The sequence below is a fragment of the Podarcis pityusensis genome, assembly GCF_964106645.2.
Source record: "Podarcis pityusensis genome assembly, chromosome: Z".
Classification (NCBI taxonomy): domain Eukaryota; kingdom Metazoa; phylum Chordata; class Lepidosauria; order Squamata; family Lacertidae; genus Podarcis; species Podarcis pityusensis.
In genome coordinates this window covers 47,622,032-47,641,511 of record NC_138044.1, presented here as the reverse complement: position 1 = coordinate 47,641,511, position 19,480 = coordinate 47,622,032, and positions in this window count along the sequence as shown.

Below are 19,480 nucleotides of genomic sequence, written 5' to 3'. Positions count from 1 at the left end.
GGGTCAGGTGGATCTTGCTCAGGAGAAAGGAGTGTTGGCGGTGGAGAAGCCCAGTTCTTGTATTCCAGCAGGAAGACCGGCTGTAAGTCAACAATAAAGAGGTGTAATTATCATGACACTAAGTAAAAGCTCCAGTGATTTAAACTTTAGAGCAAAGCTTTGCCAGTCATTGCAGCGATTACCTAGTGTCATTAAACTTTAACATCTAAAGCAGCAAGAAGCATCTGGGCTCAGGAACAATTTTCACCTCCTCCAGCACTGACAAGATTGGCAAATGCTAAAAGATGGAAAGGGATATCACTGTGCTCCCCTAGAAGGCAGCAAGTTTGGTCTTGCTTCTCCCCCTACCCACTCCCCTACTGTGCAACAAGGCAGTGTGCAGCCCACAGGTTCCATGTCAAAGTACTCTTACGAACCACTTGGTATGAAAGGTGGGCTGCTAAGAGGCAAAGAGGCAGCAGAGGGAGCTGGAGGTTTAAATGACTATGAGGCTTAGAAAAACGGGTATCCCTGGATAAAGTTCAGTGATGGGGTTCAATTAATTAAACTAAATAGTTTTAATTGGATTTTGAATAAATGTGCAATTAATTTTTTACTGTTTTTAATTTTATTGTATTACTAACTTTCTTAGTGGGTCATGCAAACCGCTATACTTAATAATGCTTTTCATACTGCAAAAGGAAGTTCACTCTGTGTGCAGAAATCCAAAATAACACAGAAGCCCATGAATATCCTTCTTTTTTGCTATAAGCATCCACACATCCTGAAACAACAAGTGCGGGACAACATAATCTCCTGCAAAAACAATTTTTACATCAAGCTTCTCTGTGCCACGCAAATTACTACAAACCCCCAAATTTTTTTAGCTTAGCCATTTTTAATTGAAAGCCTTTGGAAGCTCAGACCCTCAAAATTAGCAAGCAAAAGGGAAAGTGGGATGTGGAGAATGACAGGCAGACATAATCCAAAGCGGCAACCTGTCGTAAGCATATAGTAAATCTGGAGGCAAACTCAGCTTGCATGCCCAAGCTCCGCACTCCCCCAGCTCTCCAATTGGATAGTAAAGAAGGACACAACACTGCTGCAAAGGGATCAAATCAGACCACAACTTTATTGACAACAGATGCGAGAGGTTTGGCATAGGCATTGTGCAGCCATTTACTTCAAGGATTAACCCAGCAGTGGGGGATTCCTAAGACTTACATCGAATATGGGGACCCCTGCAGGGATCGTTGGCTCTGGCTCAGTCATGACTGGCTCTGGTGCCACCTTCTGTTGGGCTCCCTTGACTCCTGCCCTGTTAGTTTCAGTGGGCACCATCCATCATTGGTCGTTGTGCTTTACAAAGTGACCGGGGGGCGTCCCTTCTGCAGATGGGAAACAAGAGAGGAAGGGGGTGGAGGCTGAGGGGGGAAAGTGCAATTATCTCAGTTATGCATACATACTTCAGCTTCGTTACAGACTCTGTCTGTTAGGGCAGTGGGTGCATCTCTTTAACCTTGTGCAGTCATTGTAGTTGTTGTTTAGTCATGTCCGACTCTTCGTGACCCCCTGGACCAGAGCACGCCAGGCACTCCTGTCTTCCACTGCCTCCCACAGTTTGGTCAGATTCATGCTGGTAGCTTCGAGAACACTGTCCAGCCATCTCATCCTCTGTCGTCCCCTTCTCCTTGTGCCCTCCATCTTTCCCAACATCAGGGTCTCTTCCAGGGAGTCTTCTCTTCTCATGAGGTGGCCAAAGTACTGTAGCCTCAGCTTCAGGATCTGTCCTTCCAGTGAGCACTCAGGGCTGATTTTCTTCAGAATGGATAGGTTGGATCTTCTTGCAGTCCATGGGACTCTCAAGAGTCTCCTCCAGCACCATAATTCAAAAGCATCCATTCTTCGGCGATCAGCCTTCTTTATGGTCCAGCTCTCACTTCCATACATCACTACTGGGAAAACCATAGCTTTAACTATACGGACCTTTGTTGGCAAGGTGATGTCTCTGCTTTTTAAGATGCTGTCTAGGTTTGTCATTGTTTTTCTCCCAAGAAGCAGGTGTCTTTTAATTTTGTGACTGCTGTCACCATCTGCAGTGATCATGCAGCCCAAGAAAGTAAAATCTCTCACTGCCTCCATTTCTTCCCCTTCTATTTGCCAGGAGGTGATGGGCCCAGTGGCCATGATCTTAGTTTTTTTGATGTTGAGCTTCAGACCATATTTTGCACTCTCCTCTTTCACCCTCATTAAAAAGGTTCTTTAATTCCTCCTCACTTTCTGCCATCAAGGTTGTGTCATCTGCATATCTGAGGTTGTTGACATTTCTTCTGGCAATCTTAATTCTAGCTTGGGATTCATCCAGCCCAGCCTTAGGAAGGCAAAAAGAACTGGGTTCCTGTGGCCCCAAACATAGCCATAGCCTGCCATAGCCTGCTTTTGCATAGATTCCCAGGGTCCTTGGGATATGCAGCTCAGTTTGCCACAAGTAGTTATTTATTAACTTGTGCCTAACTTACACAACAACAATTATTCATTGAGCAGGATATCCATGCAAGAAGGTACAAGAAGGAAATGCATGAGGGAAGACTGAAGTCATTCCCTGCTCTTGTTCTCCATGAATGAGCACATGAGACTGCTGTGCTCAAGTCAGAGCATGAGCTCAGTACCGTCTTCTCCAGCTGGGCTCTCCCCAAGGTCCTTCTCAGCCCTTCTATCTGATATCACTCGAGGGAATGAACCTGGAACATTCTGAATGCAGAGCATGTGGCCTCCCCTTGAACATAGAGGTTTCTCCTCAGCCTCAACCAGAGATGCTGGGGCAGAACCTACGGCGGATTGCTGTGACTTGTTTGCAAAGCATTTTGCGAAGCATTTTGCAAGAACCCCACTGGGATCTTGACTCTGCTGTTACAGTAGCTGAAACTCATGTGGTGTCCACAGCACTGTCTAGTCCTTTTGTGTTGGATGAGTTTCACTTAATAAGGCTCAAGGATGAAGGCAAGGTGCTTGGATCGGTCAGAGCAACCACTTCCGCTCTGGACCCTCTTGGCTGATAAGAACTAGTAGGGAGGGGACAGCTGGCTGGGCCAGGAAGGTGATTAACGCTGTCATTTCATGCTCAGGCGACCATGGTGGCACAGAGTGCCTTCCATCAGCTTTTGCTGGTGCCCCAGCTGCACCCCATCTGGAGAGGCGTAGCCTAATTTCTGTTGCCTATGCCCTGGTAACCTCTAGAATGGGTTACTGCAGCACATTATATGTAGGTCTGCCTCTGAAGACGATTCAGAAACTTCAGCTGGTGCAGAATAACATGGCCAAGTTGCTCACCAGGGCAAGAGAGTTTGAGCATATTACGCTGATCCTGTTCTGACTGCACTGGCTGCCAATTTTCTTATGGGCCCAATTAAAACTGCTGGCTTTGACCTATAAAGCCTTGCCCCTTATAAACTTCCCCAGACCCTGCAGCCGTCATCTGAGGCCCTTCTTCATGTTTTTCCTCCACGAGAGGTTCAGAAGGTGACAATGCAAGAGCGGACCTTTTCTGCAGTGGCTCCTCATTTGTGGAATGTTCTCCCCATATCTCTTCTATACTTTTAGGCACCAGGTGATAACATTCCTCTTCAACCAGGCCTTTGGCCAATTAATATTCTACAGACTTTAAAATGTGTTTGTGCGAGTGGGCATTTTTGTTTTGTTCTGTTTAAACTATTTATTTTTGTTTTTATTTTGCATTTTTGTCTTGTGAACTGCCCTGAGATCTTTTGATGAAGGGTAATATATAAATCCGATAAGCAAATTGAACCCAGGACCTTCTGCATCCAAAGCAAGTACTCTACCCACTGAGTTAGGGCCTGATCCATTAATCGCTAGAAACATGGGAACTTTCCTTTAGCAAGCCAGACATGGCAGCATTTATTTATTTTTCAGTTTAATGGATTTTGCCCAGAAAGGGAAAATCTGGATTAAACTAGGAAGGGGGAGTTTGTAGCCTTGCATTTTGATGTTATGTGGATGCTGCAAAAAGTATGCATGCATGAGGATAAAACAACTGTTAGGAAGAACTCAAGAGTAGGGGTAGGCAGAATCCAGTTACTTTTCCCAGGAAGGGAACTGTCTTTTGAGAAATTTCTGCCCTGTTCCAAAGAGCACGGGTGGTTCCTACCTGGTATATTTAGAGATTAAAAGTAAAGGTATGCGGATTAGGGATGTGGGTGGCGCTGTGGTCTAAAGGACTGAGCCTCATGGGCTTACCGATCAGAAGGTTGGCGGTTCGAAAGCCCAGTGACGGAGTGAGCTCCTGTTGCTCGGTCCCACCTCCTGCCAACCTAGCAGTTCGAAAGCATGCAAGTGCAAATAAGATAAATAGGTACCGCTGTGGCAGGAAGGTAAACGGCATTTCCATGTGCTCTCGGTTTCTGTCATGGTGTTCCAGTGTTCCGTTGCGCCAGAAGCAGTTTAGTCCTGCTGGCCACATGACCCGGAAAGCCGTCTGTGGACAAACAAACACCGGCTCCCTTGGCCTGAAAACGAGATGAACCCCATAGTTGCCTTTGACTAGATTTAACCATCCAGGGGTCCTTTACCTTTTTTATTTAGAGATTAGCAGATTGCTGCCCTCTAGTGGCAAACATGAGTGAGAGCTGCCCTCGCTGCATTACTAGAAAGGAATACAATCATGCATCCTGTAGCTTCGCTTTGTTTTTTTAAACAGGCATTTGAATTGGGATGTGCGCACGAAGCTGCTGTTGCTTTGTCTCTGGTAGCAGAGTCCTGAAAAGTGTTCTGCAGCACTTGAATCAAAAAGCTTGCAATCCCTTAAAGAGCTGCCTTTACTTAATTAAGCAGGAGAGGTGGGTTTTGTTTTGTTTGTTATTTAACTACCTTAGAACACAGAGAAACATCGGCCTTCAGAAATACCCAAACCAGAGATTTTCAATCTTTTTGAGTCCCACAGCTTCCTTGACCAACTACATTATTTCTGTGGCTCCCAGAAGCCCAGTTCTGTCACCCCTTGCCTGCAGAGCTGGCAGCCCCACACCCTCATTCAAACACCCTCTCTGGTGGAGTGTTCCCTCAGCCTCCTCTCCTCTCCCCTCTCCTTGGGAGTCCTCTGGGCAGCCGCTGCTGCCACCCACACCCCCGATCTCTGAGCTGCCCCCCTGCCCCAAAGGGAGGTGCCTCCTCACACTGCCCTCCCAGGGGGCTGGGACTTGTCTGTCCATTCCCAACAGCCAGGCCTGGCGGACTGGCTGTCTGGGCTCCTTCGCCTGCCTGCCTGCCTGCCTGCCTGCCTGCCTGCTTGCTTGCTTTGAGGCCACCTCAGCTCCTGGCAACCAGCACCCCCTGGCCAGCCCCAGAGGCACCATTGGCCTGCGGAGCTTATAGCCAGGGCTGCTGCAACAAACAGCTGGGCAAGCCTTCGGGAAGCAGAGATGTGAGAGGGCATCAGAGGAGGGAGGGAAGGAAAGAGGGACAGAAGCCAGGGTTGCCTGTGGCACCCGGACCATCATTCAAGGTGGGATGAGACAGAAGACCCACAGAGACTGGATCACCCTCCATCGCAGAACATTTGCTGCCCACTTCATTACTGCAACTGCACTCTCACCTGCGGCTGCACCTACATTGCCACCACAATGCAGCAGTGAGGGTGCAATATTAGTGGTGAGAGCAAGGGTGTTGTGGGAGCAGCAGTGGGGCCACAGGCAGGGGCACAGCAGTGGTGGAGTGGGTAGGGGATTGGGTCAGATCTGCTGCCCATGGCAAATTGCTTCACCTCACCTCACGGAAGGGCTGGCCTTACAATGGAGGTAGAATGCAGCCACCATGCTGAGTAGCCATTAATAGTCTCATCCTCCATAAATCTTTGTACTCCTCTGTTTATGTTTCTTTAGCTTTTAGTGGGAGTTGGGTGACTGCTACTGGGGTGAGCTTGCTGAACTGCAAACAGAACTTTTTGTACAGATGGTTTAGTACTATTGTCAGCCACCCCAAGAATCTTTGAAATCAAGTCGAGGAAGGTGTATATCAGGGGTCAGCAAACTTTTTCAGCAGAGGGCCAGTCCACTGTCCCTCAGACCTTGTGGGGGGCCAGACTATATTTGGGGGGAGGGGAATGAATGAATTCCTATGCCCCACAAATAACCCAGAGATGCATTTTAAATAAAAACACACATTCTACTCATGTAAAAATACGAGGCAGGCCCCAAAATTACCCAGAGATGCATTTTAAATAAAAACATACATTCTACTCATGTAAAAACATACTGATTCCTGGACCATCCACAGGCCAGATTTAGAAGACAATTGGGCCAGATCCAGCCCCCAGGCCTTAGTTTGCCTACCCATGGTGTATATGTTTTAAAACTGCCTTTCTCAACTTTGTGCCCTCAAGATGTTTTGGAATACAGCTCCTATCTGTCCCAACCAGTACAGAATGCTCCATCAGGGGCTGATAAATTATATGTTTACTTAGTCATAGTTCAGCATAAATCTCTAAGCAGTTTGAAGATCCTAATAAAAAGAAGTGTGTGTGTGTGTGTGTGTGTGTGTGAGAGAGAGAGAGAGAGAGAGAGAGAGAGAGAGAGAGGAGAGTCTGTATAAAAGCAACCATGTTCAAAATCAAGTTTAAAAAAAAAATGGCTGGCAGGCAAGGACTCCTCAAGAGTCAAGGTCTCCTCAGGAGTAAGATCCTCCTCTGGAGGGGGACTGCTGATACCAGTCAGACAAGGGGTCATGGTGTGTTTCTAGAAGCTCCAGTGCTAGGCTAGAAGACCTCACCTGGAGTACTGTGTCCAGTTCTGGGCACCACAGTTCAAGAAGGACACTGACAAACTGGAACGTGTCCAGAGGAGGGCAACCAAAATGGTCAAAGGCCTGGAAACGATGCCTTATGAGGAACGGCTAAGGGAGCTGGGCATGTTTAGCCTGGAGAAGAGGAGGTTAAGGGGTGATATGATAGCCATGTTCAAATATATAAAAGGATGTCACATACAGGAGGGAGAAAGGTTGTTTTCTGCTGCTCCAAAGAAGCGGACACAGAGCAATGGATCCAAACTACAAGAAAGAAGATTCCACCTAAACATTAGGAAGAACTTCCTGACAGTAAGAGCTGTTGGACAGTGGAATTTGCTGCCAAGGAGTGTGGCGGAGTCTCCTTCTTTGGAGGTCTTTAAGCAGAGGCTTGACAACCATATGTCAGGAGTGCTCTGGTGGTGTTTCCTGCTTGGCAGGGGGTTGGACTCGATGGCCCTTGTGGTCTCTTCCAACTCTATGATTCTATGATTCTATGATTCTAAGAGCTGCTACAACTTCACCTATGTACTGGCTTCGGACCTTGACTAAATTGCACCTATTGGACATGTCCTTTGACTCCACTGCGTTAACCTCATCTCTCAACTGTGCCCCTGTTTCCTGACCTTGACCTTGACCTTACCCCTTTCCTTATTACCTCGGCATTGTCCAAGGCCCACCTTGGACATCACTTTTGCATTTGTCAATGCTGGTGTTGATTCCAGAGAGTACTTTGATCACTCAAGACCCTGTACAGAGCTGGGGAAAATATTTTGATGCACTTTTCTGTAAAATATGCACTTTTAAGCACAACATTTCTACTTCTGCACACTGAAACTGCATTGCAGAGAAGAACATCATCCAATCAGGACTTATGTTCTGATCTGCAAACACATCTGGGACCATCAAATCAGGCACTGAGGAAAGCAGATGGAGCCAGTTCCTCCCCGTTTGCGACATCTCTCTAGCCTCTGAGCATCCATTACTACTGAGGCTGTGCCTTCTCCTGTCAAGCTCTCCATGCCTGCAATAAACCCTGCCACTAGGACAGGTTTTGGGAGCCTGCGTTGCATTTAGATAAATGGCAGTGAAGCAGAGAGCACATCCGTTTCCCCCTCCCATTGTGTGCAAGGCTGCATTGTTTTTATTTCCTTTGCATTGATGGATCTGCGCCTCCAATTCAAGCTCAGGGCCCATCAACACAACAGCTGGAGAATTAAAAGATTAAGCTCCCCTCTCTGATTACTAATTATTTCCTTCTATTTTCAGTTATGAATAGAGGGCTGTCAGGGATGGAAACGGTCTGTGCATCTCACAGTTGATTGCCTTCATGCATACCATCGTTTCTATCAAGATAACATAGATGACAAATCTCCCAGTGCAAAATAAAAATAAAAAAATCTATCTTTTTTCCCACCATTTGCAAGCTTTTCCAAGGCTTCTGTGAAAGGGTTTCAGGCAGTCACATCCCAACTTTTTCAGAGTCTGTGGTGTTCTGTCTACTAGGAGGCCTTGTGTTCTGTAGAGCAAGTATCAGAGCAAGTTTCAGGGTGAATGCTTGGATCACTCTGGAATGTAGGAAGCTGCCTTATACAGAGCTGGGTCACTGGTGCGTCTAGCTCAGTATTGTCTACACTGGCTGGCAGCAGCTGCCCATGCACTGAGAGAGGAGACCTTCCCTGCTATAACTGGATATGCTAAGGATTGACATTGGACCTTGAACTGCATGCAAAGCAGTTGCTCTGTCACTGAGCTATGGTCCTAGGTGGTGAAGGGCAGTGTCATCCTACCCACAGAAGTATCCATGCCAGAGTGTTACGCTTCCAGGTGTTGTCAAGGACCTTGAAGGCAAAAGGTGCTTTGATTTTGGTGCTCTGCCCTCAGTCTGGGCAGACTTCACCTTTGAGGCTAAATGCCATGCGAAGGGACACAGCTCAGTGGCAAAGCAACTGCTTTGTCCTGGGTTCAGTCCCCAGTGGCATCACCAGGTATGACTGAGACAGACTTCCAGGCAGCTGCTACTGCCAGACAGAGTCAACAATACTGAGCTAGATGCTCCCATGTTCCTAAAACAATGAACTGGAAAGCTACAATTCAGCAGGATTTGGCTAAAGGAGGCCAGTTACGATATGCCAGTTACGATATGCCAGGCAATGAACCACACAGTTGTAAAGTTGAAAGGGACCCCAAGCGTCATCCAGCCCAACCCTCTGCAATGCAGGAATCACAGCTAAAGAATCCCTGGCAGGTGGCCAGCCAACCTCTGTTTAAATACATCCAGTGAAGGAGAGTCCCACCACCTTCTAAGGTAGTCCGTTCCACTGAAACCAGAGCCTTTCCCCCATCCTAGCTGGAGATACTGGGAATTAAAGCTGGGAGCTTTTACAAACAAAGTGAATGTTCTAACTTGAGTTATGTATGGCTCCTCACAGGCAAATCAACAGGCCCATCCGGTTTAGCCTTCTGCTTTCTACAGTGGCCAACCAGATGCCTCTAAGAAGTCAATGGCCAAGGCAAGAAGGTAATGAGTTCTCTCCAGCTGTTTCAACCTAGCAGCTGTTATTCAGACATCCATTGGCTTTGAACAGGGAGGCTCTATACATGTGAATCACTTCTTGTTATGTACTAAGCTTGAATCCTAGAACAATAGGCAAGTAGGATCCTAGAATGCAACAACTGATTGGCTTGCAGCAGCAGCCCAATCAGACCCCAGGAGAAAGCTAATCAGCCTATTAGGCTGGTAGGATCGTAGAATGCAACCCCCTGAGGTTTGGGGGAAATTCAATCACTGTTCTACAAGCTGCAATAAAGAGCATGAAATCACTGCAGGACTCCAAGTATATGTCACTTCTACTCCCCTTGTGTTCAACGGGACAATAAGATTATATTTTTTTCTAAATAAAAGAGTTGGGAGCTAATGAGAAGAGTTCATTATTTCTCTGAACATGCCCCACATCCAGCAAACCAGATGGATAAATGACCTTGCAATGTAAGGAATACACACTTTGATTTTTCTTTTTTAAAAATGCATTTTCAAAAACAGGAACATGGAGCATATTTAACCCCCTCCCCTGCCTCTCCCCCACTTACAACTTCGTACCAAATACAGCATGTATACATATACCATATGACTTCCCTTCCACCCTTTTCCTAGTTCCTTTGCTTTTCCACTACTCTGCGTAATCCACTTCTTTTTAATCATCCAGTTTGTTATCTATTAAATACTATTTCAAATATTAAATGCTATTAAAAATCTATTTCAACTCTGCTGGATTTACTGCTAAGCTATGTATTTGTCTTGAAATAGTCAATAAACCTTGTCCATTCTTCATCTTCATTGTCTCTTATCCTGTTCGTCAGACCAGCCAGATCAGCATACTCAAACATTTTACACTGCTGTTCTTCCTTAGTGGGTACTAGACTTGTTCTCCACCTCCTCCAACTTTTATTTATTGAATTTTCAAATTTTACCCTTTTTTTCTACAGAACTCCTCTTGTGACCTCCCATCAACTGTTCCATGATGTCCTATGTTTTCCCTTAAATGCTGCATATCTTTGGCTCTTAATCTCTATATTTATTCATCTTAATATTTCTAAGCTGTTACTCATATTTCGAATCCTGCTTGCATTTTCATTTCACTTTTTCAACAGAAGATGCTAAGATGATAAGGAGGGTGGGTGGGAAGCTGCAGAAAATGTCCTGTGCTGCTGCAGCACATACAAGTTTCCACGAGTATTTATTACAAAAGATATTTTCAATTAGCACTGAAGTGCTTCTAATAGAGCAGGCTGGTATGTAAGAAATTGCTTTTCTAGGAACCAAAATAGGTTCTAATTGCCTGAAACATTTGCCAGGGAACTGGAATAGCTCCAACGCTCTGCAGATAATTGATTCTCACCTCAGAGTGCCCCCGTATCTTTTGTAAAGGGAAAGCACAGCCAAGCCATGTGCCCCAGAAGTGGAGTCCTCCTGCCACCATAGAGACACCCTTCACACACACAACCCTGGCTGTCCTCAGTTCCCCTTCCAAGATTGCCAGGGCTGGCCCAAGACATTTTGGCACCTGAGGAGAACTACAAAATGGTGCCTCAAGAAGAAAGGGCTAGGGAAGACGTCAAAAGGTCCCTCTAGCCCAGCAGCCTGCTTCCCACGGTGGCCATAGCTCAGTGGTGGAGCATATGCCTTGCATGAAGAAGGCCCAGGGTTCAATCCCCAGCATCTCCAGGTACGGCTGGGAGACACCCCAGGCATGAAACACCAGAGAGCCACTGCCAGTCAGGACCGGTCCACCCATGAGGCAATGTGAGGTAGCCACCTCAGGCAGCAGGATCCACAAGAGTGGCAGATATGGCCCTGCAGTTCCCAAGCTGCATCTGCCCAGCGTGATTCAGAGCAGACACCTTTCCCCCCACAATGGGCTTTGATTCCAACTTCAGCCATCGGGTAAGACAGATTTGATTCCCCACCCCCTTTGTTCCCAATGTAGATCTTCACTCCCTGCTTCTTCCCTGCTGGTGGTGCCATTTTATGGTTTGCCTCAGGTGGCAACATGGACCAAGGGTCTGAGGAAATTTCTTATTTGAATCGGCCCTTTATGCAGAGCCATGAAAACTAGAAATCTTACTTTATTTTTAAGGGAAGGGACATAGGTCAGTGGCTGAACATCTGCTTTGCCTGCAGAAGTTCCTGGGTCCAATTCCCAGCATTTCCAGGAAGGGTTGAGAGAAATCCCATGCCTGAAACCCTGGAGAGTCACTGCCAATCAGTGCAGACAATCCTTAGCTGGATGGACCAAGGATCTGACTCAGTATATAAGGCAGCCTCCCATATTTCTAATTTGCCTCCACTTATGGTCCCAACTCAGAGCTGGTGGAGGAACCAAGCCTGGACTTGTTGCTACCAGCTTGGGAATTGCATACTCTCCAACCAGTGCTGTTTTTCTAGAAAAAGAGGTGCTGGAACTCACCATGACCACTTCCCTTGTTCTCTTAGAATGAAAAAGGTTCCAGAACTGGGTTCCCACAAATTCCAGCTGAAAAAAAGCCCTGCCTCCAACGTTCCTCAGATGAAAGTAGGAACATTTCTCACTCGCCCCCGACTGACCCTCCTTGACCCCCACATTTTTTGTGTGTTCCCACCCCACCCCCCGCAGAGCATTTCCTATCAGAAGAAGGGCGAGCGCTTCCACCACGACACCAACAGGACACAGCAGCAACCTGTGCCATCCTGAGAAAACCCCTTAATCCCAGTTTTGTTTTGTTTTATTCTTTGGTAGATTTGCTAAAAGAAAAACACACACCAATAAATACATTGCAAAATGGGCAAGATTAGATGTGGGCACACAAAGCATTTTTAATGGGGGGGGTCAAGGCTCTTTGAGCCCCACTTCACTCCCCCTGGTGGCCCTGCCCTCTGCCTGCCCCTCAGATCCAGCACAACGCTTCCTCCAGCCTCTCCTCTTCTTCACCTGCTGTCCAGCAGCCACCATGAGCTGCCCTAGGGAGGAAGTTGGAAGTGGCGGCCATGGCAAGGCAACAGGATGCTCCCGTGCGCTGCTGCCATTGCTCAGGACAAGCACCAGCTCCTCCTCCTCCCTGAGCTCAGTGGTGGCAGCTCTGGTAGGGGAAATAGGGGCATTCCAGGATCAAATCAAAAACCAGGGTGGCTTTTGTAGTTCCACGAGTGTCCCTGGAAAACTGGGACACTTGGAGGGTATGGAACTGGACAAGGCTCCTGATGACCAGGCTTGGGGCCGATGGGAATCGTAGTTCCAAATGTATGGAGAGTATTGGATTGGCAAAGCTTGACCAAGCAAGGCCTTCCTCCCAGAGCCTGAGCTTCCAAAGGCAGAGGAGGCAACCTTTGTGGAACTGCAATTATGGAGGCACATTAGTCAAGGAGCTGTTCTAAGTAAAACAAATTAAAATGGCCCTCGCAAGGTCAAGCTTCATTTCACTTTAAATCCCAGAACCATGAAGGAGAAAAGCCTTCCATTGCCCAAGAAATGCAGCTTAATTGCAGCAGGAAGAGTCTTGGAAGCAGCAGACCACAGTTATCCGAAAAAATAATATTGTAAATAGGCAGCACTGTTATTTAAAATACTTTAAATAAATGCACACTGAAAGCAGCTTAGGACAGAAGATAAAAATAGCATGAAATTTTAAAAGTTTTAAAAATCAGAAAACCAGCTATGTTTCGTGACAATTTAAAAACGGGTGGGATATGGGCATCACTGCCAACACTTGTAAAAGCAAGCCTGAAGGACATGTCCAAGCAAACATTATCGAAAACCAGAATCTATTTGTTAATCATTGGAATGTAAAATCCCAGTTCAATATCCAAGCTTATATATTATTATTTTCCCTCCTGTAATCTGACGCACAGCTAAAAATATAATGGTTACTAAGGGCACCTAAGAAGTGTATACAACACTTCTGAAGCTGTAATTGGCTTTTTGCATAAGAATACATGATATTATGAAATCATGCACATTAAATATATTCTTTGCAATTATCTTTTTTTTTTTACAATTTTTTTTTTAACACTACACATTTTTAATGGAACCAGAGAGAACATAATAGAGATGGATTGTCAACCAGTTAATGATCTTCACACCTGGAAGGGCCATTGCCTGCTCTGGATTCATTTCAGTTGACCTGGCCACAGTCTTGTCTACTTAGGACAGGCAGGTAGGCATGTCCAAAGTCTGTTCCGGGGGCCCTGTGGCAGTTTACCTGGGGTAAAATCCTCAACAACTTCAACCCTAAAAAAAGCTCAACAACTGCTTCATTCCTTCATTCCTAAAAAAAGTTTAACAATTTTGGTCGGCCCTTTGGTCACGACCCTTCACTTCATCAGATCTGGCCCTCTTTGAAAAAACGTTTGGACACCCCTGTCTTAGGGAGGTGCTCTGATCACATAGAAAGGCTGCTGTGACAAGAGCAGAGTCAAGGCAAAAATGTGCCTTCAGCCTGGTACACTGTCAGTAATGGTAGAGGAAGTGGGGGGGTGTCATGCTCTTGGGCCCAGAGTCCCTGAGCAGCAGAAGTTCCAAGGAGGTGGGAATGTTGAGCAGCAGGGCATCCATGTTTGCTGAAGGCATCAACAGAAGACTGACAACTGTGAGCAGGAAAGAGAAGTCCTGCATCACTTTGGGGGGCTGCTCCCCACAGACATCTGCTTGGCCTCGTTAGAACAGGATGCTGGACTAGACAGCAGAATCATCTTAGGTTGTTTCAACAGGTGTAGCAAGAACCAGTGACAGGAAGAGCCAGCTAAATCTCGTTTTGTCCCCTCCTTCCTCCCTGAAGAGTTCTACAGTACAGGGGTAACACGGATACTGAGGAGAAGGAAGCTAGCAGCAGGTGCCATCTGGGCTGGTCGCAAGCAGCAAGGCAGCTAAGGGGTGATAACACTGAAGGCAAACTAGAATGGGCAGTGCCCCGTTCATCCTAAGGAACCAGCATCCACTCTCTTACAACGTTAAGGTGTTGGGTTTTCTTATTATTGATGTGGTCAATGGTGCCATTCAGAAGTGTGTGTTTGTAATTATAACCTGCATAGCAGCACATCTGTGAGCTCTTGACAATTCAACACGCCTGTAGTATCTTAACAATTTAACTAATTAGCAGGGGGGTGTTTACCTGCTGCACCAAATGCAGTGATGTGATAGGGTAATTGATTATTTTGAAAACGGTGTTAAAGTTGACCAAATGCTTTGTATGGTACTGGCATGTGTAGAGTGGTGAGTTGCAGCTGTTTGATTATTATTTAAAAATAAAAAATAAGCAAAGATATTGTGGGCTAGTTTTTATTCCATTGCTCCTGTCACTGCACAAACTCAGTTGGTGAAGAAAGTCCAACATAGGGCTGCTAGCCCTGCCCTCCCCCCACCCCTGCAATCACCAGCTCCTTGTACCCCAACCTCCTGCAAGTTAGCCTGCAGAAAAGCCTATGTTCTGGAGAGCGCAAAAAGCCTTTGGGAGAGCCTAGCTCTGTGACTTTTCCAGAGAGTCAGTGCTGAGCAGATGCCCAACACTTGGCTGATCTCCAGCCACAGGATAAATACGGTAATCAGGAAAGAGGTTATGGCCTCCCTTTGCTAGCAGGTGGGACATAATTTCCCGCAGCCCGCTGGTCTGTTTACAAGAAAGGCAGCAGGTGCTTGATGGCCTCACTCAGTGGAGCAGCTCATAGGTTGGCTGGACTCTGCATCACTGCAGAATGCTCGGTGCTTACCTGCTTGGCCAGCGCACCAGCTCTATGCCTGGTGTGGATGGGTCAGAGAGGCATGGCTGTGTCTGTTTGACCAGCAAAGTGAAAAGTCAGAAGGTTTGGATTGAAATGCCTGTTTCACCCATTTTCAAGTTTCCATGTAGAAGAGCATAGCTCAGAATGTGTGTGTGTTGGGTTGAATACAGACTTTGCTTCATCAAGCATGGGTTTTTTTGTTCGTATTTTGCTCCAGAGCTCATTATGGGGTGCAGCCCTCTTGTGGGTGTCTCCCCTCCCATCTTTAGCATACAGAGCCCTACACAAAAGTAGGGGTGGGGGAGAGGTTTGGTTTGGGTTGCATTTTAATGCAAAAGTACCTAATTTGCACTTGCCAAAACAATGTACAAACCAAAAGGCAGCCATCCTTTGAAATATGCAGTTCTGAATTTTATGATGCAATTCTCCATATGGACAGAAATGCATGTATTAGGGTAAAGCGTGCATTAAAAAATAAATGTGTGAGTGAACATAACATACAAAATTGCATTCTGTTAACAGAAATTGCTTACAAAGGCACATACATTAACGGGGAATGTGCACTAAAACACTGACAAATTTTCTACTAGCTGCAGCAAGGTTGGAACAATTCACTTATTTGCCAATAGTGCATATCTATGCTGTGACCACATTTGGAATACTGTATAGAGTTCTGGTCTCCTCACCTCAGAAAATATACTGTAGCAGCAATGTAGCAAAGGTTGCTGGGGCCTGGGATGAGCAAGCCACCAACACTTCCAGAGTCAGTGTCCCCCCCCCCCTTGAGCCGAGTAGGGCTGTGCCACCCAGCCTGCCTGCCTGGGCAGGGGGAGGCCGGGCCAGCTGAAGCGACGCTTAGCAAACAAATCCTATCAATGGCATTTTCATCTTGAGAGAATCTGCAGCTTTAAAGTTCCCCCTCAAGGAACAGAAGTCCTAGACATGTTATAATGTACAGAACAGCGTACTTATTGCTTTAGTTTTAGGTTTATTAAATTTGTCTATCTCTTCCTGCTAAGGAAGCCCCAAAGTGGTTTACAATCGAATCAACAATTGAAGAACAAAATCGCATAAACATTATTAAGATTACAATCATATAATTTATCCCCCTGGAGTAATTTTTCTGATATAAATTCCAAGAGGCACAAATCGTTAACTATTCTCTATGTTGGTCCTAGGAAGACTTCTCCCCACCCTCCAAAAAATTTGCATTTGAAGCCCTTCTGAGGTTGATTCAAAGCATAACCTTCCCCCTCCCCCAATTAAATAACTGTCTTCATTATCAATTGTGCAGGTCTTGTCATCAGCATAGAAAACTCTAAAATGATGTTTGGCATTTTTAATTTCTTGAAGAGTGCAATCAAGTGATAATGGAAAGTGCCTTGTTAAATGCACTGAAATCTTTGTCTAAGAAATTCTCAGTTCATCATTAAGCAAAAATGTTTTCTCACATTCAAGCAGGGGGAGGAGGGAGTCAAATTAATCTTCCTTCAGATCATAGAAACACAGAATTATAGAGTTGGAAGGGATACCAATGGCCATCTAGTCCAACCCCCTGCAATGCGGGAATTGCAACTAAAGTATTTGTGACAGGTGGCCATCCAACCTCATTAAAACCTCCAAGAAAGGAGAATCCATCACCTTCCAATTCTTCCTGATGTTTAGTCAGATTCTCCATTCTTGACTGAAGCAATTGTTTTGAGATTAGCCATGGCTGAAAAGAGTAAGCAGGAACCATCAATTGCAACAAGACAGAAAGCAGCAGAAGTGAAAAGAAGGGCCTCTGCTCAAGAAGAAACTGAAAAAATGGCCAAAGCAGATTTTTCAGAACTCATGGCATTACACTTTGCAGAATTCAAAAAGGGAATGGACCAGTCAGTGGAAAGATTAACTAGGGAAGTAAAAGCGGATATTGAGAATAGTACTGTGGTACTTTCTCAGAAATTTGATAAATTAGATGAAAAAGTGAATACTTTAGAATCAAAAACTGAGAAATTGGGAAAGTCTGCTGGGGAGGTGGAAGATCTTAAGGAGGAACAATGTGCTGTGGCGGGGGCTATAGGGGGTCTCTCTAACAGGCAGAATGAGCAGGAAGAACAGATTCTTCTTCTTCAGTTAAAACAGAATGCTAATATGGTTCAAATAAGGGGATTGCCAGAATCTGAAAAAGAGCAAGGCTTGGCCACGTATTTAAGTAAAATTTTGGCAGACTGGATGGGGGAAGGGCAAGCAGGGATGGAAGAATTAATTGAAAATTCTTACAGAATCAGGACAAGAGAGTCCAGAGAAAGAAAGCAGCCTCCAGACTTCTTGGTAACTTTTGTTACAAAAAGAGTGAAGGATGCAATCCTTCAAAAAAATTATGAAGAGGGTCTGCAGGTTGAGGGTAAAAGGGTGGATATATTCTGGGAAATCCCCTTTAAATTAAGAATTAGGAGACAGAAGTATAAGATTTAGAAAAGCGGATATAAAATACAAATGGGAATTTCCAGAAGGAGTTTCCTTTACTTACAGAAAGAAGAGATACAGACTGCTAACAGAAAGTCAGGCCCATGAATTTCTGGAAAAACAAAGCAGAGACTTCGAGTTTAGAGAAGGGGCAAAAGAGTTGAAAAGTCCCTTAAAACAGCAAAGGGAGGCACTGGAACAACTGGAGGGAGCAGTAGGTGGAGAAACAGAGTTTTTAAAACAAAACTGACAAGGGCAAACCTTAAAGTATTAAGCTGAATGGATTGAATAACAATTGAATTGAATAACAAAGTAAAAATAAATAGGATTGAACATGTAATTCTCAAACAGAACCTAGACATAATTTGCCTTCAGGAAACACATGCAGCAAAGAAACACAAAAGAATTCTGATTAATAAAAAACAGACAATGCTAAAAGAGGTGGTGTAGTATTTTATATCAAATCTGCACTTGAACCCAAACTAATCCAAAAAGATGACAAAGGGAGAATTCTAATGGTACAAATTAAAGTCCAGGGAGAAAAAATAATGTTGATAGAGTAGGTATTTATGCACCAAATGAAAATAAATCAAAATTCTTTCAAAAATTGGAAACACATCTCTTGGAGTTTGCCAACAAGAAGGTAATATTAATGGGAGACTTAAATGGAGTACTATCATTAGAGATGGATAGAACAATTAGGAAAAAAGATACTAAAGAAGGCAGGCTCCCGAAAACCTTTTTCGACATGACAGGGACATTGAATTTAATAGATATTTGGAGGGTAAAACCACCTATACATCATTTGCATGTAATTCTCTTACAACAATATGCAATCTGTAAATTTCAAATTCACTTTCCAAAGCCTTATCCATTCCTAAAATTGTATATTATGACATAAATCCTGTGCCAATTTAATAATAATAATAATAATAATAATAATAATAATAAACAACTTTATTTATATCCCGCCCTCCCCAGCTGAAGCTGGGCTCAGAGCGGCTAACATTAAATGTATAATATTAACATAAAATCAGACAATCAATTAAAATACATCATTACTGATTTGACTTCTTCATCTTTAGCTTCCCATTCCAACAATGGGAACTATTCCTTCATTGCCTTGCTGACCATTTCTTTTCTCAGAAGGTGGAAGAAGCAACAAGGCGGTCATCTCTCTTGAACCTGGTCCTCGCTAACAGGAAGAAACTGACTGATGAAGTAGAAGAACTGGGAACCTTGGTAGGAAGTGACCATATCATCTAGTGTATCATTAAACATGGGCAAGGAGAAGTTGAGTGTAGCCAGACATGCACTCTGGATTTTAAGAAGGATAATTTCTTAAAAACTTCAGGAACTACTGTGTGAAATCCTATGGTCAGAAATGCTCAAAGAGCAGAAGATGGATGGGAATTTCTTAATGGTGGTATACTGAAGGCAGAAAGGTAGACAATTCCAACAAGAAGCACCTAAAGAAACAAGTGTGAATACATAAGGAGCTTACAAATGAGCTAAAATGTAAGAAGGGCATGTATAAAAAATGGAAGGAAGGAGACATCACAAAGGAAGAGTATACACAAGTAGCCAACAGTTGCAGGGAGAAGTTCAGGGGGGCTAAAGCTCAGAATAAGCTCAGGCTTGCAAGAGAGATTGAAAATAATAGAGAGGGTTTCTTCAGCTATGTTCAAAGCAAGTAGTAGGTCCCTTGCGTGGAGAAGATGAAGAAATGCTACTGAGGGACAGAGAGAAGGCGGAACTGCTAAATGCTTACTTTGCCTCTGTCTTCACCCAAAAAAAAAGCATTGCCCAACCTGTTCATAACAGACTAAATAATGAGAGGAAGAATCTGCAACCCGATATAGGAATATAGGTGGTAAGCGAACACCTGTCTACGTTAAATGAATTCAGATCTCCAGAGACTAATGAGCTGCACCCAAGCGTACTAAAGGAGCTTTCGGATGTAATCTCAGGGCCTCTCTGTCTTTGGGGATGATTAGAGAACAGGTGGTG